Raw genomic sequence first — 14,052 nt, forward strand, 5'->3', positions numbered from 1 at the left:
TTTACTTTACCACAATTATTTTGTGTAATTTAAAGATCCCCAAAGATTTGTGGGGGAAACAATAAAATAAAACATCAAATTTTAGATGTTCATGTTATTTTAGACTTAGACTTAGACAGACTTTAATGATCTACGAGGGAAATAATTTTGTCACAGTAACTTCATTGCACATAAAAGTAATCAATGCAAAAAACACAAGAAAGATAAAAACAAATGAGATCAAATTAAAGAAAAATAAGCAATGTAATCAAAACATTTACAGAATTAGCATTAGGCCTATATGTAAGTTGGCAAAAACAGTGTCTGAGGCGTTTGGCCATTTGACCAGTTGCATAGCAACAGTAACATCGTGTCGAATGATGTCTCCTTGTACTTGTACTTGTGAGGGAGGGATGTAAATTCAAACGGAGCATGTCCGCCCGTGGAGTCTGAATCTGGGCACAGATGTACTGTGGTCCTATGAACTAGATATTCAAAGAACTTCTCATGACACACTCCCTGTAGGTCCCATCAAGCGCACACATTCCATTGATCCTGCTGCCGAAGATCTCACGATCCCCCCGAGGACAGATGGCACCGCTGACCTGAAGCTCCTTCTCTGCTCCTCCGCCAACTCCAGCTTGGCATCCCCAGGACCACTTAGGAGGTTTAGCGGGAATCGCAGCCTGGCATCCAACGCACTTAGGCCTCACTCCGGGCAGCTCAGGGGACACGGACAACACTAGCAGTTGATAGCAGGAACACACCACCAAAGACAACGGCAACTTCTCAGAACTCCACAGCCAACAACCAACAACACAGACAAAAAACAAAAAGTCCAGAGGAAAACAAAATAAAAACAACACAAAAAGACAAAAATGCTCCAAAAAACATTTTGATTGGTTCAAGGCACAGAAAAAATAACAACAAATCAGACAAAAAACAACCATTAACAGGTCAGGCCAGGAAAGAGGGAAAGAAAGCTGGCTTCAGAGGAGCACATGCATATCTCAATGGTAAAAGAGTCACAGCCAAGAACATAATGATGGAGCACTGAATGAAGAGGGGTCAATTTTTCAGTTACATTTGAATATGGTCTGATCTCTGCTCTCAACCCAGAGAGGTTTTTGAGAAGGTGCTGGTGAGGGTGTGCGACTGTTTAACTTTAAGTAAGTTTATGACAATTTAGTTTTTTCTGCCAACATCAGGCGTATTAAGAATGAGGTGAAAAGGAAGTGCTTATTTTTATTTTTGCAAAATAAAGGTGCAGATTTTTATCTAATCCAAGACACCCATTTTTCTGTGTAGAGTAGTAGATGCGTAGATGTTTCACACTGGAGAAGTCAATGGGGAAGAAATGTGTGGTTTTCTTATGGCAGCAATCGCTCAGCAGGGGTCGCCATCCTACAAGGGAAATTTGGTAGGAAAATTATAAAATATGCTAGATAGATAAAGATGGCAGATGGATCATTCTGTTGGCAGATATCAACCAATCTTGTTATTTTGTAGTATATGTGCAGTATATGTGCTTCCAACTGTAAACTATATCAATAATATAATTTTGTCAACAATAGAAAATAAAGTAGATCAATGGCTGATACTTTCTGCATGCTCTCCCTGTGTTTGCGTGGGTTTTCTCCGGGTACTCCGGCTTCCTCCTACCTCCAAAGACATGCTCGTTAGGCTGATTGGTGACTGAATAATATCCTTTTAAACCTAGTTTTGTGTATTGGTTATTGTCAGCCCTGTGTGACCTCCTTTTGTTATATTTCCTTGTGCAAGAGCACTCTTATTATTTAATTAAACACTTAACTTTAACTTGTAACACAATTCAATTCCACCTTGGAACCAATAGGCAAAAGTTGAATAGAGATTACTGGAAAATAACCAAACTCTAAAAAACTCTAAAAAATTTGTAAAGGCAAGAAAAAAAAATCATTGACAAATACTGGAGACAAGCAAGCAAACTAAAGAATTTTGAACTATACTGGGAATTCATGAAATATGAAATAAGAAAGTTAGTGATGTTGAACAATCTGGGTTTATGCCAGGAAGGAACATTGTAAATAATATTGTAATTAGAAATGATAGATTATAATGAATTTATACCAGATGAAAGTCTTATTCCATTTTTGTTGATTTTGTTGAAAGCATTTGATACAGTTTATTTTTAAAGTTATTCAGTGCTTTGGATTTGGAAATAGGTGTCTGAGTGCAATTCAAACACTTTATAAAGGAAGAAATTGCACAATTAAGGTAACACATGGTACAACACCTAGATTTAATATTAGTTGTGGAATTAGATATGAATGCCCACTAATTCCTTTTTTGTTTTTGCTGCTCACACGGGACATGCAACACATATTAAAAGAAGCAACTTTCAGGGTATAAGGGCTTTAAGTAGATAATTCAAATTGGCTCAATTAGCGGATGATACAACAATTTTTTCTGTTCAATCTAAACTAACTGGACACAGCTGTGTGGTTCATCAGGGACTTTTCTGAGGTTTTTGGATTGACAGTGAACCTCAATAAATCACATTGCCCTTAAATAATGTGGTCTGGTAGAATTGAGTGATTAAGCAAACTGTGACATACCTGAGTGTAGTGCTTAAGAAAAATGTAAACAGGTGCTCAGAGATAAACCAGTAATTGAACAAAGAAAATTGAATATGTGGTTAATGAGGGATCTATCCTTATATGGTCACACACTGTTATCTAAAGCTGAAGGTATATCAAGAATGGTATATTTGTCTCTAGCACTAGAAATGCCTGCAGCAGTTTCTAAGAAACTAGATACATTTTTATTTAGCTTGTGGAAGAACAGATGCCATTACCTAAAAAGAGATATTTTGTGTAACATCAGGAGGGATGATGGCTTGGATGTGCTAACATTTGAGACATTAAATTACTCTTTTAAAATTAACTGGTTAATTAACTGATGCAAACAGAAGAAAAACATCTAGAACTCCTGTGCCACATATATTTAATCCATTATGTGGAATACAGTAGGTGAGGAAATGTAACTGCAAAGTTGAAAAACTTCCTGTCAAACTTTCATGTCATCTTCTACTACCACTTATCCTCACTAGGGTCACAGGGGCCTGTCCCAGCTGTCATTGGGCAAGACGCAGGTACACCCTGGACAGGTCTCCAGTCTGCCGCAGGGCTAACACGACCATTCACACTCACACCTAGGGTCAATTCAGGGTCACCAATCAGCCTAACGAGCATATGTTTGAAGGTGGGAGGAAATGGGAGTACCTGGAGAAAACTCATGCAGATACAGGGAGAACATGCAAACTGACTATCTTGCCAGGAAAAAAGAAAAGTAAAAATATATACTGTAGGTAACATGCGGTATATAAAATGTCATATCACATAGAAAGAAAACAAAGATACAAAGAACAGAAAAAAGAGCCAGAAAAAGTGAGGTGAGGGCTAAAGAAAGGGTACGGCTGAGTGAGAAGTTCACGCCCAAAGGAAAGAAAAAAGTGGCAAACAATGCAAACATTAACTTTTTATATAAATTTTCAACAAAATCTGAATCCACTCTGTAATTTAATTTGAAGTCAGACATGGGATTCATTAAAACCATGTATAGTTTGGCTTCAATCCAAATGTAGAAATCATATTTTAAATGTAGGATTCTAGCAGTTTATTTTAGTTCTTTCTTGCACTCACTGAAAGTTTGCTCTTTACAATATCCAACAGAAACATAATTACTAAGCATAGCATTGTAACTTCAATACCTGAAGTTATTTTATGTTATACTGTATGACAGAGCTCTCCAGATTACAGTGACTCCCCAGCAGATGGAGACACAGACTTTATGATGACTGGTTGTTCTCAGAGGGCTGACTTTAAGTGTTCCAGGAAAACGTGCTTCATAAAATTGACTTTATTTTCTTCTCTTCAACAATCTTGGTAGTACAAAAAATCCAACAAAGAAAACAAAATCACATGTTTTTTTTATTAACCAGCGCACTGCTTGTATTAAGACGTATGGCTTAGTTTTGTTATTCTAAATGCAATTAACTCTGTAAACCTTTATATTGAACTACATGTGTTCCATAGATTTTATAATATCTCCTAAATTGTATACATGTAAAATGTATTTTGGGACTTCTCTGACAGTCTGTCAATCATCCATCATTAATATGCATTATACCATATATATCCATTATTATTACACTATTATTATACTATTACCACTATATCTTTCACAAATTAGCAATGTTCTTTCTTTATTGTTTTTGTCTCTCTTTCATGCAGTTGTTATTTATCTCATGTATTCACTTGTTGTTTTTTTTGTTTTTGTTTTTTTTAACCTATCTCACATTTTCTCCCTTCAACATTCACCAGTTTCACTAGCACCTATACAACACAGCACAAACGCACACAGAGTACACATGAACATGTGAACTACCAGATGTTAAAAAAGACTTAGCCTAACTGCCATTCTTAAACTTCAAATACATATTCAAATACTTTTTAACTAGTGACTAGATTAAATTAAATACAAAATAAATTAATAAATAATAGCAATAATAAAAGACATTTAGAATTGCTTTCTCACGAGGTTCGAACAGTGTGTGGTCATCACCTGTGTGTCGAAACAGTAGGGAAACTGGATGACACCTGGGCTGGTCTTAAAATGGGTAGGAGGAGGATAAGAGCAGAGGGCTGGGCATTCAACTTGTCAATCTGTTTTGGATGTGTAACTTACAATGTGCTCTCACACAAACATTTTAGCTGTGCTGTGAAGCACCTTAAAAAACCAGACCAATTTATTTTTTAGTCATTCTGAATTTTATGTTTTCAAAAATTGAACAGAGGCAACAGTCTTGGAAACATGAATTTTGTTCCATGCAATAGTTTTCAGTTTCCATACTTTTCCAGACTTGGAAATTTATAAAATCAAATTATATGTTTTTCCATACTAATGTAGGTACGTTGTCAATAAAAGTAATAAAAATAATGATTGTCACATTTTAAGTGAAGATCCATTTGGCCCTTTGCTGTTTTTCAGTTGATTTCTTCAGTTGTAAATGTGAATGGTAAATGGCCTTGATTTTTTATAGTGCTGTTTTACCTACTGGTACTCAAAGCACATTATAGGCACAGTGACACATATTCCCATTCGTTCATACAAGTACACACACATTCACAAACCAGTGCCACCAGTTGTCTTTAAACTTATCAAAAAAGTTGCCTTTCTTTGCAGTTCAAGCCAAACATTGTGGTGCCACATATTAGCAGGTAGCTGATGAGTTTTGAACTGCGATTTACAGGAAACATGCTGCCTTATTAACAGTTTGAGTCGAAGAGGAATTCAATATCCTGACTTCATGTTTGGTTGGTGGACAGTGTTTGCACATGCATACGTGAGTGTGTGTACTCTGCAATGACTATGAAATAAAACCGTGTTAAAGGAGTTGTATATGTGAAGCCAACCGTGTCTTGTACCAGTATTGTAAACAATAGACACACATAAACCCCAAATCCACTGAAACCCAGATAAGTAAGCACAAATAAGACTGTCGCATATTGCAATCCTAATGAAGACTCAATCAGCAAATAAAAAAAAATAAATGTGCAATATAAAACAATATAAAATATATAATAATATAAAAAACAAAGGACAGATCATTTTCTTCATAGATGTAGATATCTCATCCTCTATAACTACTTGTGCTGTAGAGGGTTGCGGGAATGGCAGCCCTGATGGGGTGAGAGGTGGGGTACACCCTGGACAGGTCAGATATAGATATTTCTAGAGTAATTAAGGATAAATTTAACTAAGTGTACCACTACTCACAATATCATCACAATGGTCTAAAAAAAAGTTCAATTACTACTTTTTGTTCCTTAAGGATTAATTAAAATTTAACAGTTGCACACAAATCCCTCTGTAAATTAAGAACCCTGTTTCAAAGAAATTCTCTATTTTATCCCAGAGGTATTTCTAGACGCTTTTCATAGTGGATATATTAAATTATAACAGTAGGGAAAGTACATGTGTGTTTATGATGACTGTTTCCCACTGAGGGAATTTCCTGTATTTTTCATGGTTCACTCTTTTTGCAGTGATGACTTTGATCACTACTGTCCAATAGTTTTCCTGTTGTATCAGCCCCCACTACCAGAGTTGCCCATGCAAAGTTGCCCACACAGATATTTAAATTTGTTCAATTGTGTTCAACCTGGATTATGGGGACAAGTACTTTATTTTCCATCAAGTAGAAATGTGAGCAATGGGGTAGTTGTTGGGTCACAGTAAACCAGCAGAGCATCCGACTTTAATCATCGTCATACCTGTATAAAACAAAAAAAAAGACCCAGACTTGATTAAAAGTACAAGTACTCTGTCAAAAAAGTGACTTGAGTAGAAGTTGAAATGTTCCTTAAGCACCACACTTAAGTGGAAATACTAAAGTATTCAGCATTTTCTGTACTGAAGTATTGCAAGTAGTATTTTAATTGTTTACTACTCAAGTACTAAATGTGAAAATACAAGTATAATGTTATGTAGTTATTATATGAATTTATTATTGTAATATACTTGTTTACATTATTTCCAGTGTTAAGCCTAAAGGACACTCAGAATTCCTTTGGATGTAGCAGCAGTACGAGGGCAGGAAAGTACAAGATAGAGTACATATGCATGAACAGCCATTAGCCTCAGGAGTAGGCTGTCCATTCACAAAATGCTGCATGAAAGATGAAAACAATATAAGTTTAAATTGCCTGCTCTGACGCTATGTTCAACTTTGATGTAAACTGATGAAATGTAACATCAGAGAGCTCCCAGCATTGAGACCCAGTATTTATAAGTTAGCTAGTTAATGTGAACTTGCTAGCTAGATAGCTAACATTAAGTTAACCTATGTTACTTAGGCACTAATATATTCGCCAATAGTAACCATAACTTAGACTTACATTCATAAATACGAGCAACTTGCTCATATAGTCTTGCTCAATTAATTTTAACTAGCTAGCCATCACTATGGCTTTAGGTCATTCTAGTCTTACCTTGCAAGTATGCTTGTTTATTTTCTTGAGCTTTAACTGGCAGTGGGGCCTTCCACACTATTTGATCCACTTAAGGCACCGCTCCTATTGTGTGGGCTTCGGGAAGAACACGACTCCCCGAGGCAAACTCAAACTCTTGGAGTACGAAGTGTCTGATCACACCGCTTCCCCATTTAGCTTGTCGGAGGTTGGCAGTCAGTTTGACAGACCTTGTTTACAAGGAGCAGGGTTTCACGAAAGGTCAATTGTAACGATGCAGCACATAAAAAAATGCATCTGTGTAAAAGTATTAAACTCATCGAAAATATGTGGTGAAGTAAAAGTGTCAGGCCGAGACTCAAAGCAGGACTCAGGACTCAGAATGCAGAGATGACAAAAAGGCTTTATTTGGATTCCTCAGAGATCCCTCACAGAGGGACAAACAAATGGCCACAAAAAAAACTAGACGCTAATCTGACCAGTGAAAACAAAAAACTCTCCAGAAGGAGGAAACTCAAAACAAAGTAACAAATCAAAAAATAACACAAAACACTCCGAATGGAGGAAAACCTCAGGACTAAGGATTTAACGAAGAAAAGACTAAGCAAACAAAAACTCTCTCTTCGAGAGGATTCACAGGCTTACTTGAAACTTCTTTGGTTGAAGACATGAAGCAAGGCACGAGAACAGGTAGAAGACGATAACACTCTGGCACGAGACAAGGGGAACACAGACTACTTAAACACATGGAGGGAAATAGGGGACAGGTGGACACAATCAGGAATCAGGGAAGACAATCAGACTGGTGACACATGAGGAAGGGCAAGTGACCTGAAACAAGAGGAGAGTTACTTTTCAAAATAAAACAGGAAATGACAGGACAAAACAACCCCAAGACAAGACACCCTCACCACGGTGTGACAAAAAGTAGAAGTAGGACAAAAAAATAATACTCTGGTAGAGTATAGATACAGCATTCAGTACTCAAGTACAGTAGTGAAGTAGTTGTACTTCGTTATATCTCTGACTGGATGTCTACTATAATTATACAGTAGTTATTTATGCAACGTTAACCGAACCTTAGATACAACAGTTGTATCCACCTTTCATTTGCAAGCTACATCGTGAAGCTACATAATTGGCAAAGAATATAGTGCAGTGGCAGTTTTACTCTTCTGGTGATATAGTTGTGTACAAATGTATTTTTATGTGCACATTCATCTGTTTGCTTACAGGTTTGTATTAAGCTTATGTAGAAGGGCCAGGGCCGAGTGTGTGCTGATCCAGTTACCCATTAACAGACAGATTGGGTCGTTTTGTATTGCCTCACCGCTCTTGTTTGAAGTAAAACGTTCTTCTGTGGTTTTACTGCTTCAGTCTTTCTTTTTCGTTTGCTTGCCTCCTCCCTCTTTTCTTTTCACTGGGGCCATAAGTTACACCTGTTGAAAGAATATTCTTGAAGAACATTCTTTATGTGATGTTGCTGGTATTTCATATACACTGAAATGGAAGTCTGCTAGCTGATTTGTGAAGCTTGACTAAAGCTACTCATTAAGAATTGCCTTATTCACAGCCCATCGGTTATTGAGATTCCCCTTCAAGGGACAATGAATGTGTACCAAATATTAGCCTTACTCATATATAAACATTTCAGTAAATGGGTGATTTTCTTATTGGTGCAATATAGACCTCAGAAGATTTTTAAATGTAATCCTTTTAGTTATGTGTTTTTTAAATATACATATACATATATTTAATTTGTTCTTACTTTACAGAAAGTGAAGAAAGGGGAATATTAGGCTGCTCAAAAAATAGCAGTGTCTGCAGTTTTCTTTACAAAGTCCTACATTTGATGTATAAACTGGAAAGTTCCTATACAGCTTTCCTATTTTTATTTGAGTGGGCTATCATTTTCTACACTTCATATGTTTTCTGGTTTAATCAGCCTCTTAATCAAAGTGCACTGAGCATTCTGGAACGACCCATTTCACTCAGATTTTCAGAGAGAAATGCACTGTAACCAGCATGTACAACATTGCTACCTTCGGCCACCTGTGTGACACCTGCTTTTTCACAGAATGAATGACTGGACTAAACACAACTGTATGTTGTCAGCCCCACCGCAAGAGTGGCTAAAAATACTTGATTGTTATTGGCATTGTTAGTGGACATGGTCAAAACCCGCACTGACTGTGTTTATATGATTAGTTGAGCACATTGTTCTCCAGTGGCAAAGTCACAAGCTTTGCTGATCTAAAATAAATGATTCATTTCTAAAATATATTTCACTTTCTAAATGATTTCACTGCCTAAAATATAAGTGATTCATTAGTGCCTAAGGAAGAAGCAAAACCTAGCACATTTTGTCTTTCGACATAGTTCATTCCTTCATTTAGACACTTCATGGAGCATACAGATCTGAAGTCAGTTTCTTGCACATTAAGATGTGGTCCACAGCAGTGATGACTTTGATCATTACTGCCCAAATGGTGACCATTGAGCTCATCCTGTCCACCATGTCCTTATAGACAACTTGGTGATAAGCCCAGTGCTGATTTGGAAGTTTCAATTACCAGAAAAAGAAATACAATAAAAGTTATTAACTAACTTCTTGTGAAACTTCTTGTGAAATCGTTCATCTCTCTAGGCCACAAACTCAGTCGGTTCTGTTTACATGCATGTGAAAAAAAATGAATTATAGCCTTAATTGGACTGTAGCTGGACAACCTAAGTGCACGTAAACACGTTGCTCCAAATAAAACCAGAGTTCTCCTGAACCGATTGATTAAGACACCCAGATAGTGTGGCTTGCAGCTGATACATACTTGGCAAAGACAAATTCAGTTCAGCAGAAACATTAATTTGAGAGAGAAGTAAAAATAAAACATTGGCTATAACAGCTGAGGCAGTCTGTGTTTTGCTAAAATCAAACAATAAAGTTTTTTCACCCACCGACCGTTTACAAGAAAAAATTTAAATTATTTTGGCTTAAAAAGCCTTAAAAGAAGGTAGAAATTGTTACACCTGGGGCACAGTCCTTCTTTATCAGACGATACTTAAAGTTTACTGCTCGGAGTGAAAGAGAGTTATCAGTGCATCCCTGCTGTTTGCATAGTTTGTCCAGTGAAAGATGGACTTGGACAAGCAGTGATAGGACTCAGGTCAATGTTTACCTCTCACCTTTCTTATCGAGCTGGAAGTTTGCCCGCCACCCAGACAGAAAGCCCCTCGCCTCTCCCTTCAGTGTTTCCTCTCTTCTCTACAACAGGTTCAGCTGTTGAGCAACTGACTGATTACAACACAGGCTGAGTGAGACCTATGAGAGGCGAAACTTTGAAAACACAAGATGCTGATGATGTTCTGTTTAACTCTACAGCAGGTGGTGTACAAAAAAGAAAGGCAGTACCTGTAGAAGAATGTGCACTGTGAGCTTTACAGAGTGAGTATTGTGTTGATGACTATTAACCTTTTTCAGAAAGGTTAGGCCTAATCCTAAATGTAACTAGCACAAACAACATGCTTCTTATCTTTGGGTTAAGCCCCATTTGGCAACTCCCTTATTTATTTCTCTTCAATGCACGCATAATTGTCCAACAGAGGAATCCACCTTAAAACACTGTAAATATGAAACATTCAGAGGTTTCCTGGACTTTAGATGAAAGGGAATTGTGGTAAGAAGAAATGTTCAACATAAAATTATTCAGAAACATGACTGTTTGATATTACTGTATATTATTATGAGAGTTTCTAAGATCTCCAAGATCTTTTGTTTGGTGCATTAGATTAACACAGAAACAACAGATAAAGAGAATACTGTATATTGTAGATATGGAAAGCATAAATCAAAAAAGGTGAAACACAAAGAGGATGGATTGACCTGCCAGCTCATCACTTTACATAATCTTTGAACTTTTAGTACTTGAAAACTCTGTCCTTTGTGATGCCAAGTCATGCTTGGCAAACACGGTAATATATATTTTACGTCAGTAGTGTGTGACTCCATCTTTATGCATGCATATGAGTGTGTGTGTGTGTGTGTGTGTGTGTGCATGACGAACCTCGGGCCTTGGCCCTTGCAGCAGTTAGAGCAAAAGCACGCCGCCCCACAGGAGACAGAGAGTCTGCAGGCAGGGTGAACACACAGATAAATTATATTGACTAATGGCTCATCAAACTGTCACACTGAGTCCAGACAATGCAACACTGTTGAACTGTGGAGTAATAAGAAGAAGACACCGAAGGAAAGACTATACTTAAAGTGTCAGAAGTGTATCACTAAGAGTTGCTCAAAAGGAAGCGTGCAGGTAGTGCTTCTTTGTGTCATGGCAGAGTGAATAATGTGTGTGTCAGTGGGTGTATAGCCTGATTACAAACTAATAAAATAGCCGGGGAAAGCTTTTCAGAAGTATAACACTTGTTTGTAAAGTTTGCCTGTAGCTGTACAACTTGTGAGCATACACCAGTAACACTCTAACCAGTAAGTGTGTAGATGAATGAACTTCCCTGACTCTGCCTCTGAACCTCGTGGAGCACACATGCACATTAGTAATTCTAGTTGTTTCTAATTAACATGGAAAGCATACGCATTATATTGTTTGAAAAATTACAAACAACGCTAAGACTTAACAAAGGCTTAAACATCAACTCGAACATAATAAAACCCCCCTCATGAAATGTGAATTTTATTTTTGCCCCAGTGCTCTAAAACAATACTTTGTAGTTTCCTTAAAAATATGTACAACTAACCCTACTAAACCCACATTTTCAGCTCCTCATTTCTGACTGCAAGGCTTGGGTCTGTAGAGTGAAAGTTCTCTTTTCAACTTTTGTTGGAGATGAAGGCTACTTAAAAGCCATAGGTCAGCCATAGGTTTCCTGAAGACCAATTTTTCGTTCTCAAGATACTTGGCCTTGGCCGTGGCCATCTTGTCAGTGACCAACTCTGCCTAACTTCAGCTTATTCAAAAGTGGGCAAAGAGGTGAAGCATCAGCGGAGCTGAGGCGGGTAAGGTAGACTACTCAAAACCTTGCCAACTTTAAGCCTTGGCATAAGTTAAACAGATGAGTTCTGATGATACTTAAAAATAAAATGCTTTCATTCAGTTGTCACGAATGAAGAAATTAGATACATGGACAAAAACTTTTTGTCACAGTAAACATTTTGGACGTTGACACACTTTTAGAACCAGCCAAAAAGGTTTCTTTTTTGATGTTGTGCACCTGGCTGTTATCCTGTAACCAAATTGCCCTTAGGGGAACATTTAGGGGAAGAACATTTTTAAAGAATTGTCTATATGAAATTCATTATCTTTGTGATTTAATTACTATCTTTCTTTGTTTGATTTCAGTGCTTTTCCTTTGCTTTTCCTTGTCCACCTACATTTCAAATCTTTTCCTCTCATAATGTTACAGTGTGTTGTTCACCCACAGCTTTCCCTGAAATAATGTAATGGGGAGTTAATCTTTATACTGGTAGCCTTGTGTATTGTTTGAGTTCCATGTCATGCAGTTAATTGCCAGAAGGCCTGTGCAAAATAAAATCATCACTTGGCAATTACTCCAGTGGCACAACAACACAATGATCTTTTGGATCCACATTTCAAACCGATGATAGTAACCATTGCAGCTGCAGACATTTTCCCTGGAATCATGTCCAGAGTCTCAACACTCAAATAAAATAGTTTTTGCCGTGACGCTACTCTGTCCTCATGGAGGGATTTTCATATTAACATAAAACCACCTCTGTCTATGGCAGTAAACCAGCCACTAAAGAGTCATTATTAGTTGGAAGGGCCCTGGAAGTCATGACAGACTGAGTAATATATATTCTGAGGTATCACACCTATTTCCCTTCAGTATTTCAGATTAGATGACTGTAGGCACTGCAGCTTTTTAAGCAGATATTAGCCAGACATGTATCTATGTATCTATGAAAAAAGTGACTTGAGTAGAAGTTGAAGTGTTCTTTAAACACCACGCCCAAGTGGAAGAACTATTCAATATTTTTTGTACTTAAGTAATGCATTTAGTATTTTAATATTTACTATTCAAGTACTGAATGTAAAAATACAAGGACTGTTTTTTGTAGTTACGAGAAAGCCTTCAAAAGTTGGAATATTATTGTTTATATTATTTCAAATGTTAAGCCTAGGGGACACTCACAAATCCTTTGGCTTTAGTAGCAGTACAAGCACAGGAATGTACAAAATAGAGTACATGTACATGTACATGTACAGCCACTAGCCTCAGGAGTAGGCTGTCCATTCGCAAAATGCTACATGACAGACGAAAACAAAATAAATTTAAATTGCCTGTTGGGACACTATATTCAAACTGATGAAACATAATGTTAGAGAGAGCTCCCATTGAGACCCAGTGCATTGGTTTCATGGTCTCATTGATCTATCTCACCTGTGTCTTGTCATCTCTGAGCCCTGCCTTCCCTTTGTTCCTTGTCTCGTCGTTGATGATGTTACCTGATGTTATCTGGTGTTACTTCCCTGATCTAGTCTCCACGCCACTTTCCTTGACTCCAAGCCTTGTCCATGATTCTTTCTTTGATTTTTTGTCTTTGGATTTTCCTGCCGTACGCAGCGCCTTCTGTTAATTATTAAATACCTTTTGTTTGAATTCCAGCCTCATCTTTAGTCCTGCATTTGGTCCTAAACCCACAAATACTGACAAGTTGCTGCTTACAACAAGCAGCACTTTCCACATTACTTCTCATATGATTTGTACATGACATTGATATTGTTTTCATTTCATTTGGTTCTATAAGTGCACAGTTATATTATTATATATATTGTGTTTTCGGTTTTGGGAAGAACCTGAATCCCCCAGCCAAATTCTTGGCGTACCTGTTGTCGGAGGTCGGCAGCCAGCTTAGGGCTGGGCATATCGATCTACATTGATGGTATCAATACCATGGCTAGTATCGGTATTAGATCAATACCAATAAAATATTTGTCCTGTGTTTTATAATAATCATAATCAACTAAATAAAGGCAAAGTTACAAAGTTCAAATCAGCAATATTACCCGGTATATACTTGATATCGGAT

Source organism: Mugil cephalus, chromosome 11 (assembly GCF_022458985.1).
Source record: "Mugil cephalus isolate CIBA_MC_2020 chromosome 11, CIBA_Mcephalus_1.1, whole genome shotgun sequence".
Taxonomy (NCBI): domain Eukaryota; kingdom Metazoa; phylum Chordata; class Actinopteri; order Mugiliformes; family Mugilidae; genus Mugil; species Mugil cephalus.